This window comes from Papio anubis, chromosome 4 (genome assembly GCF_008728515.1).
Source record: "Papio anubis isolate 15944 chromosome 4, Panubis1.0, whole genome shotgun sequence".
NCBI classification, from domain to species: Eukaryota; Metazoa; Chordata; class Mammalia; order Primates; family Cercopithecidae; genus Papio; species Papio anubis.
Genome location: NC_044979.1, coordinates 95,378,438 through 95,396,231, shown reverse-complemented (window position 1 = coordinate 95,396,231; position 17,794 = coordinate 95,378,438). Strand labels below are relative to the sequence as shown.

The 17,794-nt window shown below is 41.1% G+C and overlaps 1 long non-coding RNA gene across 1 annotated transcript in view; it reads right to left on the bottom strand.

Annotated features, from left to right (window-relative positions):
* The window catches only part of LOC110742839, a 53,448-nt gene extending 36,207 nt beyond the window's left edge, over positions 1-17,241 (bottom strand). Inside the window, exons 1-2 of the long non-coding RNA XR_002521009.2 lie at positions 14,161-17,241; positions 6,773-6,836 (exon numbers count right to left, since the gene is read on the bottom strand). This is a non-coding gene — a long non-coding RNA (uncharacterized LOC110742839). The remainder of the gene's footprint in view (positions 1-6,772; positions 6,837-14,160) is intronic.
* Positions 17,242-17,794: the final 553 nt, after the last annotated feature.

The window sequence follows — 17,794 nt, the reverse complement described above, 5'->3', positions numbered from 1 at the left end:
GGACCAATGTTTAAGATTAAGGGCTTTGGAATCAGACAAACCTATTTCTGAAATCTTGCCAACCTAGCTGTGCCACTACTGGCTGATTCAATTTCCTCCTCTGGAAAATAGGAGTCACTACCTCATAGGGCTGTCATAAAGATTAGATGAGATATCTCATAAGCTGTGGGAAAACAGAGACCACGTCTTGTTTACAATCATTGCTGCAGTGCCCAGCAAAGTGCCTGACACAGCAGGTACTCAAGAAATTTCTGGGGATTCAGAAAAATATACAAATTTCTGAGAAGTGTTGGGAAGGAATTCCCACATGGAAACACTAGGTTTGACAGGAGAAACAGATAAGCAAAATAACTGAGTTTCATAATAGCATTTTGCTGTACTTTCAAATAGCACCAAGCAAAAGTACTAAGAAAGTGGAAACTTGATGAATAGATGAAAAAAAATGGACGAATGAATGAATGAACCCCATAGTACAATGCTTGGTATATATTAAGAACTTTATAAATGGATGCTTTAGGCTGAGCGCGGTGGCTCAAGCCTGTAATCCCAGCACTTTGGGAGGCCGAGACGGGCGGATCACGAGGTCAGGAGATCCAGACCATCCTGGCTAACACGGGGAAACCCCATCTCTACTAAAAAATACAAAAAACTAGCCGGGCGAGGTGGCGGGCGCCTGTAGTCCCAGTTACTCGGGAGGCTGAGGCAGGAGAATGGCGTAAACCCAGGAGGCGGAGCTTGCAGTGAGCTGAGATCCGGCCACTGCACTCCAGCTTGGGCGACAGAGCGAGACTCCGTTTCAATAAAAAAAAAAAAAAAAATTGATACTTTAAAAGTACATTTTAAATCAGGCCGTGTTGGGCTGATGCCTGCACTTATTGTCTTCTGCAAAGTACAAGGATTTGACTTTTTTTAGTTTAAGATTTGGTACTTTTTAAATTTTATTTTCAATTATATAAAAACATTACATAATTTCAAATAAACAATCATATAACAAGTTACATTTACAAAGTCTTACTTCTAACCTGTCCTTTCTTCCGTCTTCCCTTTCTTCTCCTATAGGAAACCTTTTTTTAAAAAAAAAATTATGTTTTTTTCTTTTTCAACTTTTATTTTAGAATCAGAGGGTACATGTACAGATTTGTTACAAAAGTATATTGCATGATGCTGAGGTTTGCGGTATGATTGAACTCATCACCTAGGTAGTGAGCATAGTACCCAAAATGTAGTTTTTCAGCCCTTGCACCCATCTCTGTCTTCTCCCTCTAGTAGTTCCAGTGTTCCAGTGTCTGTTGTTCCCCTCTTTATGTCCATGTGTATTCAGTGTTTTGCTCCCACTGATAAGCAAGAACATGCAGTATTTGTTTTGTTTGTTTGTTTCTGCTTTAGTTTGCTTAGGATAATGGCCTCCAGCTGCATATACGTGGCTGCAATGGACGTAATTTTATTCTTTTTTATGACTGCATAGTATTCCATGGTATATAAGTACCACATTGTATTTATATAATCCACCATTCATAAGCACCATGTTTGTTCCATTTCTTTGCTATTGTGAATAGTGCTGCAGTGAACATATGACTGTGCATGTCTTGGGTAGACCAACTTATTTTCCTTTGGGTATACACCCAGTAATGGGATTGCTGGGTTAAAAGGTAGCACATCTCTTAATTTGTTAAGAAATCTCCAAACTGCACTCCACAGTGGCTGGACTAATTTACATTCCCACCAAGAGTGTGCAAATGTCCCCTTTTTCCACGGCCTTGCCAACATCTGCTATTTTTTTATTTTATTAACAAAAGTCGTTCTGACTGGTGTGAGATGGTATCTTATTGTGGTTTTGATTTGCATTTCTCTGATGATTAGTGATGTTGAGTATTTTTTCATATATTTATTGGCTGCTTGTGTATCTTCTTTTGAGAAGTATCTGTTCATGTCCTTTGCCCACTTTTTATGGGATTATTTGTTTTTTGCTTGCTAATTTAAGTTCCTTATATATTCTGGATATTAGACCTTTACTGGATTCATAGTTTGCAAATGTTTTCTCCCATTCTCTAAGTTGTCTGTTTACCTCCTTGATAATTTATCTTGCTGTGCAGAAGTTCTTTAGTTTAATTAGATCCCAGTCATCAATTTTTGGTTTTGTTGCAATTGCTTTTGAGAACTTCGACATAAATTCTTTGCCAAGGCCAATATCAAGAAAGGTATTTCCTAGGTTTTCTCCTGGGATTGTTGTAGTTTGAGTTAACCTTTAAATCGAGGTAAGCATGTCTGCAGGTTACTTCATAATGAGCTTTTACCAAACTTTGCCACTGTATTTGAAGAGCATCAGGACTTTTCCTTGCAGAAAGCTGGGACATTCTGAAGAATTCTGAAACAATTTATACTTAATTTAAAGTTCTAGAGGCCGATTTTCCAATTTCTTATTGCCCTATGACCAGCTCTTCAAGGGCTGCTCACTCTCCTCCCAGCGACTTCTTCCTCCTGAGTTAGTAAGATGACAAGAGGATAAAGTGAGAGTCAAAGAACTTCTTTGTCTTCTGGAAACTTTGGGGTGATTTACTCTGCTCTTTTGCCAAATATTTATGGATCCAAAGATTTACAGAGCACCTACTAAGTGATGAGCCCTGTAAATACAACAGTCAACAAGGCCAAATTGCTGCCTCAAGCAAGGAGGTGACAATCCTGCTGAAGTAGGATTTGAGGGCATCCCAAGTGCCTGGACATATATTAACCCCCACAATGTTGACAGCAACCCATGAAGTAGTTAGGCACTATTATTACTTTCATTTTGCAACTAGGGAAACTGAGGAACTTGTCCAAGGCTGCAGAGCAAGTTAGTGACAGAGCTAGGGTACAGGCTCAAGTATGAGGCTCCAGAATCAGACTTCCATGTCCTGAACCATAATCTATACCAACTCCTGCCTATTATCTACTGATGCAAAAAAAACCACTGCAGACAATACAAATTGCATTTGTTCACAATTCTGCATGTGAGAAATTGGAGCAGGAAATAGTAGAGACAGCTCATCTCTGTTCCACATCCGTAGTTCAGCTGGGATAACTCAAATGACTTGAGACAGGCTACATGCTTGAGGCCTTTGTTCTCCTTCATGTGGCTTCTCCATGAGGCTAGCCTGGGCTTCCCCAGAGCATGGTGGTCTACAGTTCCAAGGGGCAGCATGCCAATTGCAAATGTGTATCAAGCTTCTGCTTACATCAAACTTGCAAATTGGCCAAAGCAAGTCACATGGGCTGAGACCAAAATCAATATGGGGGAGGTAAGGGATGAACCCCAGGAATTATGGTTCACCTGGGGCCACCGATGTAATGTCTTACTGCAGTAGACAAGTGGGACATAAAAGTGGGATGAGAATAGCAGGTCTTGGCTTAGGGTTTCTGCTTCTTCATTTTCCTGTATTTCCTTTTACAACAGTATGCTCCCTACAGGAAAAGGAGCTTAAAGCTAGTGCATATTACATGACAAATAGTGAGAAAGTAGCCATCCAGCCTCAGAGACAGTTGTCATTTTAGGAGACAAAGGGCAGTATCAATCAATTCACAAACTGACTTGGTTTTCACCTCATTTGATTCACCTCATTTAGATAAACCACAGAATGCTAAGTAAGTTAATGGAAAGTTTTCCTGAAAATACTAAATTTCCAGATTTCGAAGCACACTAGGTCAGTTGTAATATTTACCATTAATAAGATAAGGTAGATAAAAATCTGTGCATTTAGCAAATTTGTCACTCAATGAAGTATGATTGGAGGACCAACGTGTAAGGAGGAAGCAGTATACGCCAAGAAGTGAAATAAATAAACAAAAAAAAACAGATAAATACCAGGTTGTTAAGACACCAGTTTCTAAAATAGGAAAATCCTTTTCTGAGATGCTAAATGAAGGCCTTGAAAAACTACCCAAGTATCCTTTCTTGGCTCAGAAAACAATAGAACCACCTAGAAATTTTGGTCCCATTAGTTCTAATCCTACTTCTTTTCCCATCTGATCCTGATGAATCATTTATTTTTCCACTGCTTTGTTTTCACAGTTTTAAGTAATCACTGACTGGGAAGAAAAAAAATCCCAACTTTTAATTCTAAAAGCAGTTTGGGGCCCTATTTCTTTTTTTTTTCTTTTTTTGGGGCCCTATTTCTTACCTAAAACCAAAGTTAACCATAGGGTAGCAGATAACTTAACCATGTTTGGTTTTTCTCACATAGGTATATTTTTATCATTGCTAGGACCATCATTTTAGCATATGAACTAATACATATGTACATCTACCTACATTGTATATTTATGAGTATGGACTTGTATTTATTCTGTTCTGAAGTATAACTGAAGTCGCATGAGGTAATGTGAATCAAAGATGTAAACCAGGACACAGAATGATCTGTTTGTGTTTAGAAATCACTTGCCCCAGTACAATCATGCAGAAATAAAAGTACACACCCTTCAAAATATGAAACAGTTGAGTTCAATTATGTTTACCCTCAGCCAGTTAATTAAAAAGAGTTCGCTTGATGATGTCACTATGTCACACTTGGGATTAAATACATCAGAGGAATCAGACAAAACGTGGCAGCCAGAAGTTCTGGGGCTGAAGGGAGATGTGATGGTATTTTGCAGAAAGTGTTCCCAGATCAGTACAAGAAACTCTCCAAGTCAGTTTAACCACTAACTCTTGTAATGTGAGAGTTGGTCACCAGTAAATTCATAGAAGATTATTCTTCACCAACAGAGTTCCCTTTAGAAACTGTGATCTGTTGTGATCTAAGACTCTTGAAATACAAAGGAAATGTGCAATTTGTGCAAGAGCCTTGGACTCTGTACATCTGGAAATGGAGATGTGTCTAAGGTTACAATGTCAGTTTTCTACAGTTCAATTAAGAGGGGCAAAAAGTACACACAGGGTGAGGTGAGTCTTAAGGGTTTCCTGGTGTTCTCACAAATACCTAGGCACAGCATTGTGGAAAGGTCTAAATCCACTGGAGAGAACATTGTAATTTATGTCTATTAGGAAGTAGGATAACCCTTGATCTACCAGAGCAGTGTACACCTTACAGAGCTTCCATGTATGTGACCTCATCTGATACACGGCCCCATGCTTGAAAGTGGGCATTAGAATGTCCCCATTTTGAGGTACAGAACACAGGATAAAAGAATTTTAAGTGACTTGTCCAAGGTCACACTCTAGTGAATGGCAGTGCTACAACTTGATTCCCAGTCACCATGATGGTGGTCTTTCTGCCGAACACAGAGCCTTTTCCTACCACCTCTAGCTCCTTGCAGTTCTTAAAAGTGTTCTCAAAAGACCATCACTAGTTGGGCATGGTGGCTCATGCATGTAATCCCAGCACTTTGGGATCCCAAGATCAGGCAGATGGCTTGAAGTCGGGAGTTTGAGACCAGCCTGGCCAACAAGGTGAAATCCTGTTTCCACTAAAGATACAAAAATTAGCTAGGTGTGGTGGCCCATGCCTGTAATCCCAGCTACTCAGGAGGCTGATGGACAGGAATCCCTTGAACCCAGGAGGCGGAGGTTCCAGTGTGCTGAGATCGCACCACTGCACTCCAGCCTGGGCGAAAGAGTGAGACTCGAAAAAAAAAAAAAGGAAGAAGAAGAAAGAAAAGAAAAGAAAAAAAGACCATCCTCATTTCTGAAAACTCTTGACTCCCATATTTATTCAACTTACCATATCCATGGAGTAGGGATAAGTATTCTCAGAGAGATGTAATACTTTAAATGATAACTTCATAATGCTGTATGTTCTACAGGAACATTGGGGCAAGTTGAATTAGAGGGACTGACTATTCAAGTCTCATATAGCTCTAAGATTCAGAGTTCTTGACCTCACTGGGTCAAAGTTTTCTCATCAATACAGAAGGTTTCAACTGAAAGATCTCTCAGACCCATTCTGAGCCTAATATTCTATAATGATAGTTATAATCCCTAAAGTTTCTTTGAGTTATGATAGCTCAACTCCATTATATATTCCCCTCCCTGCCTTACCCACAGAGCTCATTTTAGTTCAGGGCAGCAATAGGCCCAGAAAACAAAGCTCTCTTATATTTAGGAGTAATCAGTGTTGTAATTCTGACCAATGAGAATTACTCTACTCCAGTCTCTATTCCAGCCAGAAATAACTGCTATCAAGATGCTTTCCCTCTTGGGAGAAGCTGTTTAGAATTGGGCTTCTCAAGAGCAAAGGGAAGGGAGCCCACATTTCTAACTGCCCACCTCGCTAGTTGCCTTATATATGATAGCCCACTCAATGTGACCCTCACAACCACCCTATTATTCTCACGTTAGAGATGAAGAAAAGGAGATGCAGAGAAACTAACTACTTTGCAGGCATCAGAAAGCCATTATCAGTAGAGCTAGGATTCAACCTGTTTGCCTTCAAAGCCCCTATTCTCTTTCCACAGAGCTATTTGACAACAGACAAGCTAAAGATCAGAAATACAAACAAAATGAAACACTTTCCCCTAAATAAAAGAAAACATAGCCTGGAAAGGTGAAATTATTAGAATATGAATACTCACAGGATTGAAAGACTATAGATTTTGTGGTGCAATGTTTCCCAGCCTGTCCAGGGGAAATGCCGGGAAAAGGCATTATCTGTGAGGCCAGAGGCCAAGGTTCTGGTCGTGGCTCTTTTGATATTTGAGGAAATTTATTTTTAAATGCCATGATCTAAATAAGTAGTAGTTCTGTCTACAGGCTAGAAAATCATGGCCACAATAATAGCAGCTCACATTCTAGGGTGCTTACCTTGCTCCAGGCTCTGTACGCAGCACTATATTTGGCATTGCCTCATCTTCATCCCGTGATAACCCTAACAAGAGAGCATATGATTATCCTCATTTTGCAGGTGAGAAAACCAAAGCACATAAAAGTGATGTGGCTTCCCCCAGTCTATATGTCAAGTGGCGGAGCTGGGGTGCAAACTCAGGAGTCTGATTGCAGTGCCCAAGCACTTTGCCACCGTGTACACCTATTGTGAATGTGGCTAGACAAACAAGCTAAACCAAAAAGCAGATTAGGGAAGAAAGACTCCCCTTATCAAACACCAAATGCCCTCAACCAAGGGAAAGTTCTACATGGTGCCTTTATTGTATTATCCAACTTTCTTCAAAAACTGACTCTCCCAGAGGTTGCACTTGAGTATCTGAACATTTTGGACAAAGTACCTGCTGTGACCACACACACCTGCATTGAACAGAAACCCAACATCAATGGTATAACTAAATCAGGGTCTGTTTTTCTTGCATACCAAGCACTCCAAGGCTGCATGGCTGCCACACTGACTTGAGGACCTGTAGGATGGGTTTCTCTTGGCTTTCCAGGCTGCCACCCTTAAGAGCATTGCTTTCATCCTCTTACTTGAAAGACGGATGCTGTAGTTCCTTATACCGTTCAATATGGAGTGATTGCCACGTGTAGCTATTTAAGTTTAAATTATTTCAATAAAATTAAATTAAAAATTCTGCTCCTCAGCCACACTAGCCACATTTAAAGTGCTCCATAGACACAGGGGCTAGTGGTTACTGTATGGACGGTGTCAATGGAGCACATTTCCATCATCGCAGAGGTCTATCAAAGAGTGCTGCTCCAGACAGCACATCTGCAAGGGTAGCAGGAAGATGAGGAAGGAGAGAAAGCAACTGAGTGCTGAAGCTGTTCCTTTTTAACAAGAAAACAATAACTTTCCTGGCATCCTCAACCAGCAGAATTTTACTTTCATCCCATTGGTCAGAATTACATCACTGACTGCTCCTAAATATAAAAGAGCTTTGTTTTCTGGGCCTGTTGCTGCCCTGAACTAAAATGAGCTCTGTGGGTAAGGCAGAGAGGAGAATATATAATTAGCCACATAAGTAGCTGTCTTTTGCCAGCCTCAACATCACGTGTAAGTCCAGCTTTAAACGACGGTTAGGTTTATCAAAACAGAATGGACAAGCCAGGTCATAAACATCTGTCTTTGGACAGCTGTGGGGCCAGGGCATGCAAAGGCATTGAGTACATGATTGCTGCCACCTGGCAGCTCTTTCCATGGGTGAGTGGACAATGAAGCAGGAAAAACAAAATCAAGAAAGAAGGTATCCGTGTCTAGGCTCTGTGTCTAGCCTGTGGGGCCTTCACCATGTTGGAGTTCCAGGAAAACAGACGGCAGTGGGCAAAAGGAGTGGTCCTTATGTGGGGAAAAGGATGCCTGTGGTTTGCCCTACTGAACAATGTGGGCAGGGCCACCCAGCAGTAAACTTAGCTCAAGCTACATGGGCAATGGCCACCTTCTCTGAGGTCACCATGTGGCCTGCTATCGCCATGATGAAAGACTTTCATAAGGAGATGAGCATTTTAACTGGGCTCTGGCTGTGTGTGGCATAGGAAAATTTGCCTAATGGATCCAATAGCAGGGATAGTTCTCAGGACCCCAGTGGGCAAAGCCCTAAAACCTTATAGTAACAAATTCAAGTTTGAGTGGTGTAATGATGGGAGGTAACAAACATGTAGCAGCCTGTGCAGGCACAAAAGGAAAGTTTCTTGAGATTACAGCAAACAAAAGGTGGAGTCGATAGTTGGGAAAACACAAATAAACTTTGCTTCAACAATTTGTCTCTGGCCAGTCTTACAGAAAGATAGAAAATAATTATACATAAACATATAAAGGAAAAAGACAACAAACTTACATCTTCCTGTTTATTGCTACTACTCCTTTGACTGACTTCAGTTTTTCAAAAATGTTTGTTTTTGCTCTTGGTAAAACAAAAGGATGACTTAGTTTAAAATGCATCGGGAGAAAACCAGAGCAATGTGTTTGCCCCAAGTAATTTCCATGAGGAAAAGCTATGATGCCTCTTAGTTCCTTCATCTCTAACAGATGCAAACCTATCCCCAAAAAGACATCTGGAGGCTGGAACACCAAACTGATAACACAGGATTGGTGGTCATATTGGTGACTATTTCCAAATGAGGTGATGGCAAAGAGAAGTTTGTATTTGGACAATAAAATCTATTGTTATCCAGAACTTTTAGTAAATAAATACCCAGCCCTGAAAGAGTGACTCAGTGTGAGTTGAGGGTTGGGGAGTAGAAAGGAAGGGTTTCTGCCAACCTCTAAAACTTGGAAAACATAAAATATTTAGCTGACCTTAAAGAGACAGAAGCCCCTGTACTAAAGCTTAGACCTACGGCCAAGGTCATAGTTGCTGAATAAGGTAGAGATTGATTCACTTACTCAGATGTATTCGTTTTCTGGGGCTGCCATAATAAATATCACATACTGTGTGACTTAAGCAAGAGAACTTTATTGTCTCATCGTTCTGCAGGCCAGAAGCCAAAAATCTCAAGCAAGGTGTTGGCAGGGCTAGTTCCCTCTAAAAGGCACTATAGAATCTGTTCCATGCTTCCCTCCTAGCTTCTGGTAGTTTACTGGCAATTTGGCATTGCTTGGCTTGTGGCAACAGACCTCCAATCTTTACCTGGCATTCTGCCTGTGTCTGTGTCCAAATTTCTCCCTTTTATTTTATTATTTTATTTTATTTTATTTTTGAGATGGCGTCTCACTCTGTTACCCAGGCTGGAGTGAAGTGGCATGATCTTGGCTCACCGTGGCTCACTGCATCCTCCGCTTCCCGGGTTCAAGTGATTCTCCTACCTCAGCCTCTCAAGTAGCTGGCATTATAGGCATACGCCACCACGCCCAGCTAATTTTTTTATTTTTAGTAGAGATGGGGTTTCACCATGTTGGCCAGGCTGGTGTCAAACTTCTGACCTTGGGTGATCTGCTCGCTTCAGCCTCCAAAAGTGCTGGGATTACAGGCGTGAGCCACTGGACCTGGCCCAAATTTCCCCCTTTTATAAGGACAACAATCATATTGGATTAGGGCCTACCTTAATGACCTCATCTTCACTTGATCATCTGCAAAGACCTTATTTCCAAGTAAGGTCACATTCACAGGTACTGGGTATTAGGATTTCAGCCTCTTCTTGTGGGACACAATTGAAGTCATAACAACAGTTTACCCTAGCCAAAGAGTACTTCACTTCATTTTGTCACTGTGGACGGGACTATGTTAAAGGAAACTTGATGGTGCCACTTTTGTTCCTGGGAAATTACTAACACAGAAAACCAACCCCTCTAATTTTCTGGGTGTTTTCAAGCTTCAATCATTTTCTTTATAAAATTGAAAACGTATTGTTCCAATGTTGTATTCTATATTAGAAATTTCCAATGGCTTTTTCTACCTCCTCCACTTTCTACCCATTCCAGATATCAAGGTCTTGGATTTACCATCCGCTCCTGACAGCACACTGGTTCAAAAGTTTAGTATCTTCCTTAATCCCATTCAAAAACTGGGGAGTCTGGAAACTCAATTCAAGGCAACAAACTTTTATCAAGAAGCTCACTGTGCCAGATATTATTCTGGGGATTTAAATGCAAGCTCCATGAGTTTGCCATTTTCATACTGCTAAAAGGATGGTCCAGTATGGCTGTCATTGTTGACTCAATTGTTCTCCGCCATCACGAGGGGATGAGTACAGAGAAAGGTAAGGAGCTCTGCTTTTAAACAAGTTGCTGCATTTTAGGGAAGCAACAGATTTAGGGAAATTGGGTGATTTCATTTTAGGGCCCAGAAATTCCATATTCTCAACCCCAACCACACATTAATATGTTTTTCCTTTCCTGCTACTTAGTCTGTTCCCAAGGGTTCTAGAACATAGATTGGAACTGCCTTCCCTTTACCATACTCTCTTCATTTCCTACCCTCCCCACCCCTGAAATAAATGAGAGAAAAATATTCAAAATTCTTTTCTGTAAAAAAGCCAAGAGACCGGCCGGGCGCAGTGGCTCAAGCCTGTAATCCCAGCACTTTGGGAGGCCGAGACGGGCGGATCACAAGGTCAGGAGATCGAGACCATCCTGGCTAACCCCGTGAAACCCCGTCTCTACTAAAAAATACAAAAAACTAGCCGGGCGAGGTGGCGGGCGCCTGCAGTCCCAGCTACTCGGGAGGCTGAGGCAGGAGAATGGCGTAAACCCGGGAGGCGGAGCTTGCAGTGAGCTGAGATCCGGCCACTGCACTCCAGCCTGGGTGACAGAGCGAGACTCCGTCTCAAAAAAAAAAAAAAAAAAAAAAAAAAAAGCCAAGAGACCATGGTCAAACGAGTGTTTTAGGAGCTGGTGATTGCCAATCATTATTCTCCTTTCAAAGCTAAATGATCTCAATTTCTTCAACCTTTTTTTCCTCATCTTATTTCATAACCTTCTGATTATCTGTGTTGTTCTCCTGGACTCTGTTTTAATTCTTTTAAATTTTAGAGTTAAAACCTGGATGCTTAATTGACGAAGAGCTGAATACATGTGAAGAATGCTGGAAAGAGCACTAATAGATGCTATGAGATGCGGGAGGTGGATGGATGTGGAATACACACAGTACAAGAATGTAAAATGCCTGAGAAATGAAACACCCGCCATAAGCGCCACATAGCCCTGGCACTAATTGGACAGGTGTCTTCCAGAAATAGCGGCATGCTATAGAAGGTGCAGGAAATGCTAGCGCTGACGTCTTCTCTGTCACGAACAGCCTTGTGTCAGCGGGGTTTGGGCAGCTTACCAGAAGGATGTCGGTGGCATGACAGGTGAGCTCATGGTCCTCTACTTACAACATAATCACGTTTGCTATGTGACAGCGATTCTGCTACATGGTTCACAGGGAGGTTTGTCAGTCTTGTCGAGGGCTCTCCAACAAGCAACTTGGAAATGAGTGGCGGTGAGAATGTGTCACTGCTGATGCCATCCTGCTGCAAACTCCTTTGGCTCTGAGACACTATCGCAGGCTTAAATTGCATTCTGCAAAGTCTTTTGTGTGCTACTTACTAGAGTCTCACTGCTTTCCAGGCCCACCTTTCCTTGTGCACTCTGAGCCTTGTGGGGACCTGTTTTCTTTCTCCCTGGCCAGTGAGCCTAAGTCCACCCCTCTCGTCCCCAGTCCTCCACTGGGGAGCTGGCAATGGAGGGCTGGGGACAAAGAACCTGCTGAAGACACCACTTCTTATCTTCACTGATCGTGGTATATTTACTTCCTCATTTATTTCCCAGGGTGTCTCTTCATCTTGCTAGTCTTACTCTAATTTCATCCTATCCTCAATACAAATGGTCAAAAATGATTAAAATGTCATCTTCAAAGTCTACTCTTTTTATTTAAACCACCCCTAGTTTATTTTCTATCTTTCTTCCTCTCTCCCATCTTCATCTTATCCCTATACTCCTATACCCACACTCCCCTCCTTTTCAGCATGCACACACACACACACACACACACACCCTCCCTTCATCATGCAATCATTTCGTTCCCTGATTTAGGTCCCAGAGAAACAAAATCTACCTTGTTTTAATCTCCTGTAGCAATCCATTCAAATATTATCCCTAAGTATTCAGGGTTTATTTTGTCATTGTAATCTAGACTGGAGAATAGATTATCCAAACACATGCAAACTCTTCTTTTCAAGCATTCTAATTCGTAAGCAGTGAACAGGGTGGATGAGGGAGACAGAATCTTGAGTAATAACAGAAAATTTCATGGAAATCCCCAGACGTTGCAGGGAGCAAATACAAAATATAATCAACTCAAGCAACAAACAGGATTTACTGGGAGAACAAAGGTTATGAGAAAGGCTGCACTTATTTTTCATGATACAAACAATTCTATTGACTCTTTAAGTTTTCATTCCAAGACCTTTCAATATCATTCAGTATTTGATGAAGATAAAATGTAACAGGGTCACATGTCATGTCACTTATGATAACTTAGCATTATGGTTGGTTGGGAAATAACACCAGGCATATGAGGCTCACAAATTTGCTTGCTATAAATCCCCAGCACCTGTTTATAATGCACCTTTACTGAGAAAATAGCTCCAATAACATTATATAGCATGGTTCATGAATGCTATTAACCATCCCTATTGCATGTTACAAATTTAAAAGGTTTTTAACTTTACAGAGAATCCATAGGTTTATGAATTGAAAGCCACTAATATAAATCATCCTTGGTAATGAAAAGTGAAAAAAGGCATGATATAATTTCTATTTGTCAAGGTATAATGATGTCACCATCCATTTATCCTCTGCACTTAAAGGTTGAAGCTATTCAACAAATCTCTCCTCAGCCAAATACATCTGGTACCTTAATGGAGGCCACAGCACAGGCTTCTGATTAGTTCACACATCATTCACCAATTAGAATAGAAGGTAAAACTTTTTTTTCTTATCTTGAGCAATTCATTAGAACAATAACCTTTAATGTAGTGACTAATAGTGGGAACGTAAAAAAATAACTGTGTTATGGCTTTAAAATGATCTTTTTGAAGGTCATGCTTATACACCGCTGGTAGGAATGTAAATTAGTACAACCTCCATGGAAAACACTATGGAGGTTTCTTTAAAAACTAAAAGTAGACCTACCTTTTGATCTAGCAATCCCACTACAGGGTATCTACCCAAAGGAAACGAAGTCATTATATCAAAAAGACACCTGCACACATATGTTTATTGCAACACAATTCACAATTGCAAAGATATGGAACCAACCTGAGTGTCCATTGACCAATACTATTCAGCCATAAAAAAGAATAATATAATGTCTTTTGCAGCTACTTTGATGGAGCAGGAGGCCGTTTTATTCTAAGTGAAGTAATCCAAAAATGGAAAACCAAAGACTGTCTGTTCATACCTATAAGTGGGAGCTAAACTATGGGTACACAAAATCATACAGAGTGGTATAATGGACACTGGAGACTCAGAAGGGGGAGGTGGGAGGTGGGTGAGAGATTTTTTTAAAACCACATATTGGGTACAACGTTCACTACTTGTGTAACGGGTGAACTAAAATCTCAGACTTCACCACTCTACAGTTTATCCACATAACCAAAAACTACTTGTATCCCCAAAACTATTGAAATTTAAAAATAAATAAACAAAATTATCTTTTTGAGTAGTTTATAAACTGCTTTGCTTCTGGAGGTGCTATTTTTATCTCAGTCACTGCTTTAATTTATTGTTTCTTTAACCAATAATTCAAGTCATCACTAAAAAGACAAAATATGGGATAAGGGGCTCCTGGCGAAGTTTTATCTTAAGGATAGCATATACTTACAGGGCTGTCATGAACAGCTGGGAAGGTTGTTCTCCGTTCAAGCAAAGGCCAAGCCGAAGGGCCAGTATGAGTTGAAATACAGCCATTAATCCAGTCAACAATCCTCAGGCCCTGACATGTGTTCCATTTTCCAGGAGAATGGGGCACACGATATCACATAGATCAGTGGTAGACTTTGTACTTATGGGGTTCTAGATATCGAGTAATCTTAGGGAAAGCTGTCTTAATTCTGCCTTTATGGCTACTGACTGTCACAGGAGAATGGCTATTTGCTCTGGGGAATACCCGGCCACTCCAATTCCTCACCTAGGGCTCAATGATGGTTAATTGTGAATCAAACATGCCAAAGGACCCGGGGAAGGACCTAGCATCCCTTAAGTTCTGTCATCTGGTGGAGAAGGTCACTTCTAGCACTCCCCTGGGAGATCCATCTATTCTGGTTAGGAAAATGTTTGAGAAGTGGTTGGGGTAAAAGTAGAGTCCAAGAACTCGAATCTTCAGAAAAAGGGAAATGTTACTCCAGACATTTGAAGGGGAAAATGTGAGTGCGGCTGGAAGAGGAGGAAGGAGAATTTCTAAAAGGAAAACAGTTAGAAAAGAGAAGGGGGAGCAACATGGCAAATGCTTTATATAGTGCAATGCCACCCACTCCTATAATATCTCCCAAACATCAGTAAAGACTGGAAAAATCACGATACTTGGTACAATAGGGTTCTTGCAAAAAAACAAATACAATAAAGTGATTGAATTCTGCTTCCAGGTCAAGCTAGACCCAGAAAATGAGTCTGCAGGGGCCAGAAAAACTCCAGGGATGTGCCTTTGATTTTTCCAGCCATGGAATCTGCAGTCTGAAAGCGGTCTTAGAACAGGACAGCCCCTACCCCAACATTTGCATTACACTTGCTTGTACTAAAGACAATTGCAACATGAAAATAAACCCTAAGAACTATACATGCACCATCTCACTTACTCTTCCGGGCAATATCACCAGGCAGATGGAATTATTCATCCCATTTTGCACCTGAGGAAACTCAGGCTTATGCACTGCAGACACCAGCTGTAATTTGCCAAATGTAATGCGCCCAGAGTGACACAGTTCATAAGAAGTAGAGCTGGAACTGGTATCCAGTCCTTTCTAAACCTAGAAACCGCATTTTTAAAAAAATTGTAGTTACATAGCATAAAAGTCACCATTTTAACTATTTCAGAGTGTACAATTCATTGGCGTTTAGTACATTCACACTGTTGTGTATCCATTACCACCATCTAGATCCAGAATCTTTTCGTCATCCCAAAAGAAATAAGCAGCTCTTCTCCATTATCCCCTTCCCCAGCCCCTGGTAACCATTAATCTGCTTTGAATCCCTATGGATTTGCAGAGGTCCTGTCCTTACCCATGTGCTCTATTGCACCCAGCGCCGTGATGAAATATGGAAGAGGCCTTAGGGTGCTTGTAGCCATCCTGAACTGAATGAGAGGGACTGAGACAGAGCCAGGCAGAAAGACTGTGAAGAGTAATGTGTCGCAAGAGAGGCACTTCTGATAGCTTTACTTGTGAAACCTACATTTTCAATGCCTCGGTCTCCTAGCAACATGCAGGTTAATTTAAGGATGTGAGGGAAGTAGAAAGTATCCATATCCTTAGGTTATGGAAAAGAATGATAAGATTCCCATGTATCTAGTTTGGCAAGCCATGGAGGTGAAGAAATGGAAAAATGATTAAGTGAATGTGAACATACATAGAAAGGCTTGTGAGGGAAAAGAGATGCCCTCCAGGTTATGGAAAATTATTCATGAAAGTGAGAACTTCTAAGGAACACACATGATTAAAAAGTTTTTTTTTTTCAAAACATCATTTTGCTTCCCATACTGTTTGGTTGTCTTAAAACTCAGAATCCACTGCCCTCCTGGCTGCAGGAGGGGCACAGGCTCACAGGCTATGTGCTTGTGGGTGAGCAAGCAAGGGTCCCAGACACTTGGTGGACAGCCCCCTTAAATACAACAAGATGAGAAGGCGCTGCAGCCAGGGCTTTCGACTCTTCACAATTTGCAAAACTACTGGAATTTTGAAAGCGAAGAAATTCTCTCTCTCTCTCTCTCTCTCTCTCTCTCTGCCCCTCCCGAACTCCCCCAGGTTCATGGATGGCTTTTGTGGTGGTCATCTCCACTGGGACCGCTATTCAGGGCACTCCAAGAGTTACTCTATGTAAGTTTGTGTAAAGTTGAAACATAAACAGACATCTTATTCTTGACCCAAGTAAAAAGCTCTCCCAACGCTTACTTGATTCCCAAAAACTCTGGTCCCCTTACTTTTCCCCACGGTTTTACTCTCAGTTCAAACTAAGCTACATTCTTAGGACACAGGTTTTCAACTTCTCTAAGAGAATACGACCCTCTGATTCCACCTTCCATCTCTTCATTGTCTTCTGCCCAACACACAGAAATCCCCGGGTCTCGCGTGTCTTTGGTCCCTTCAGCTGTGGCTGCCTGCCCTCCAATGCTGCAAATCAGCCTAGGAACAGCTTCCACCTAGGAGTGAGAGAAGAGAGGAGCATCAGTTCCAGATGGGGTATAGGAAGTTGGGAGGAAGAAAAGAAAAGGCAGCTTTTGTATGTGGTTACTCAGCACTCAGTGCTTACCTCTGCATAGGCAGGAGAGTGGACTTGATGGTGGCAGGGCCACTGTGTGGCACGTAAGCAGGCTTCTGCCAGGGAAGACCTGAATGCCCAGTGATGAAGCCCGCCCTCCTCCTGCATTACACTATCATGTGTGCCTTGTGCCCCTGAGCCCTGTCCACAGTGATTGGCTCGGCTTGCCCCCTTTGCTCTGCCAGCTCTCATACACACTTTCTTTATTTCTGTAATGCATTTACAGTCTATAAACAAGGACTCATCATGGGAAACCGTTTCAAATCAGAAAGTCTTGATTCAAGTCCAACTCTGCCCGTTACCACGTGACCTTGAGTGAACCTTGTACTCTCTCTTTTAAAAATACAGACAGCAACACTTGTCCCCTCCATTTACAGCACTATAAGCATCTGATGGGATCACACATATGAAAATACATCATAAAACATACATGAACATATAGTGTCTAGTTATCAAGAGTCCAGGTTCTGTGCCTTCCAATGAAGTTGTGATTTCCTTACCAATATTAATTAATTAATTAATTTTAAAAAATAAACAATGACATCTCTTTCTAAACTAGTTTTTAAGCCAAACTATTTACTTTATCCCTTTGCTGTAAATAAAATTTTAAATGCCAACTTGAGTATGCCAAATAATTAAATGTAGGCAATTCTTTTCAGACGTCTGTGTCTTATTAGCCTCATCCTAAGAACCAAATTCTGACTTATCCATGATACTATGTGGAAAAAAACCACACCCAACATGGAATTTGTATGGTTAGACAGAAACTGGAATGAGTGTATCTCTTAGAGGGTTAAAGCAGGCTAAAGGCTGCAAAACAACTCAGACTGAAAAGATTGCAGAAAAAAAAGATGTTTATATCACTAAAGAGAACAAAATTCTTGAGCCTTCTGGAAATGCCTTTTTATATACAATTTGTATGCTAATTATAAATCATTAGAATATATTAGATAAAGCAGTTTCCCTCAGGACCTAGTATTTGGTAA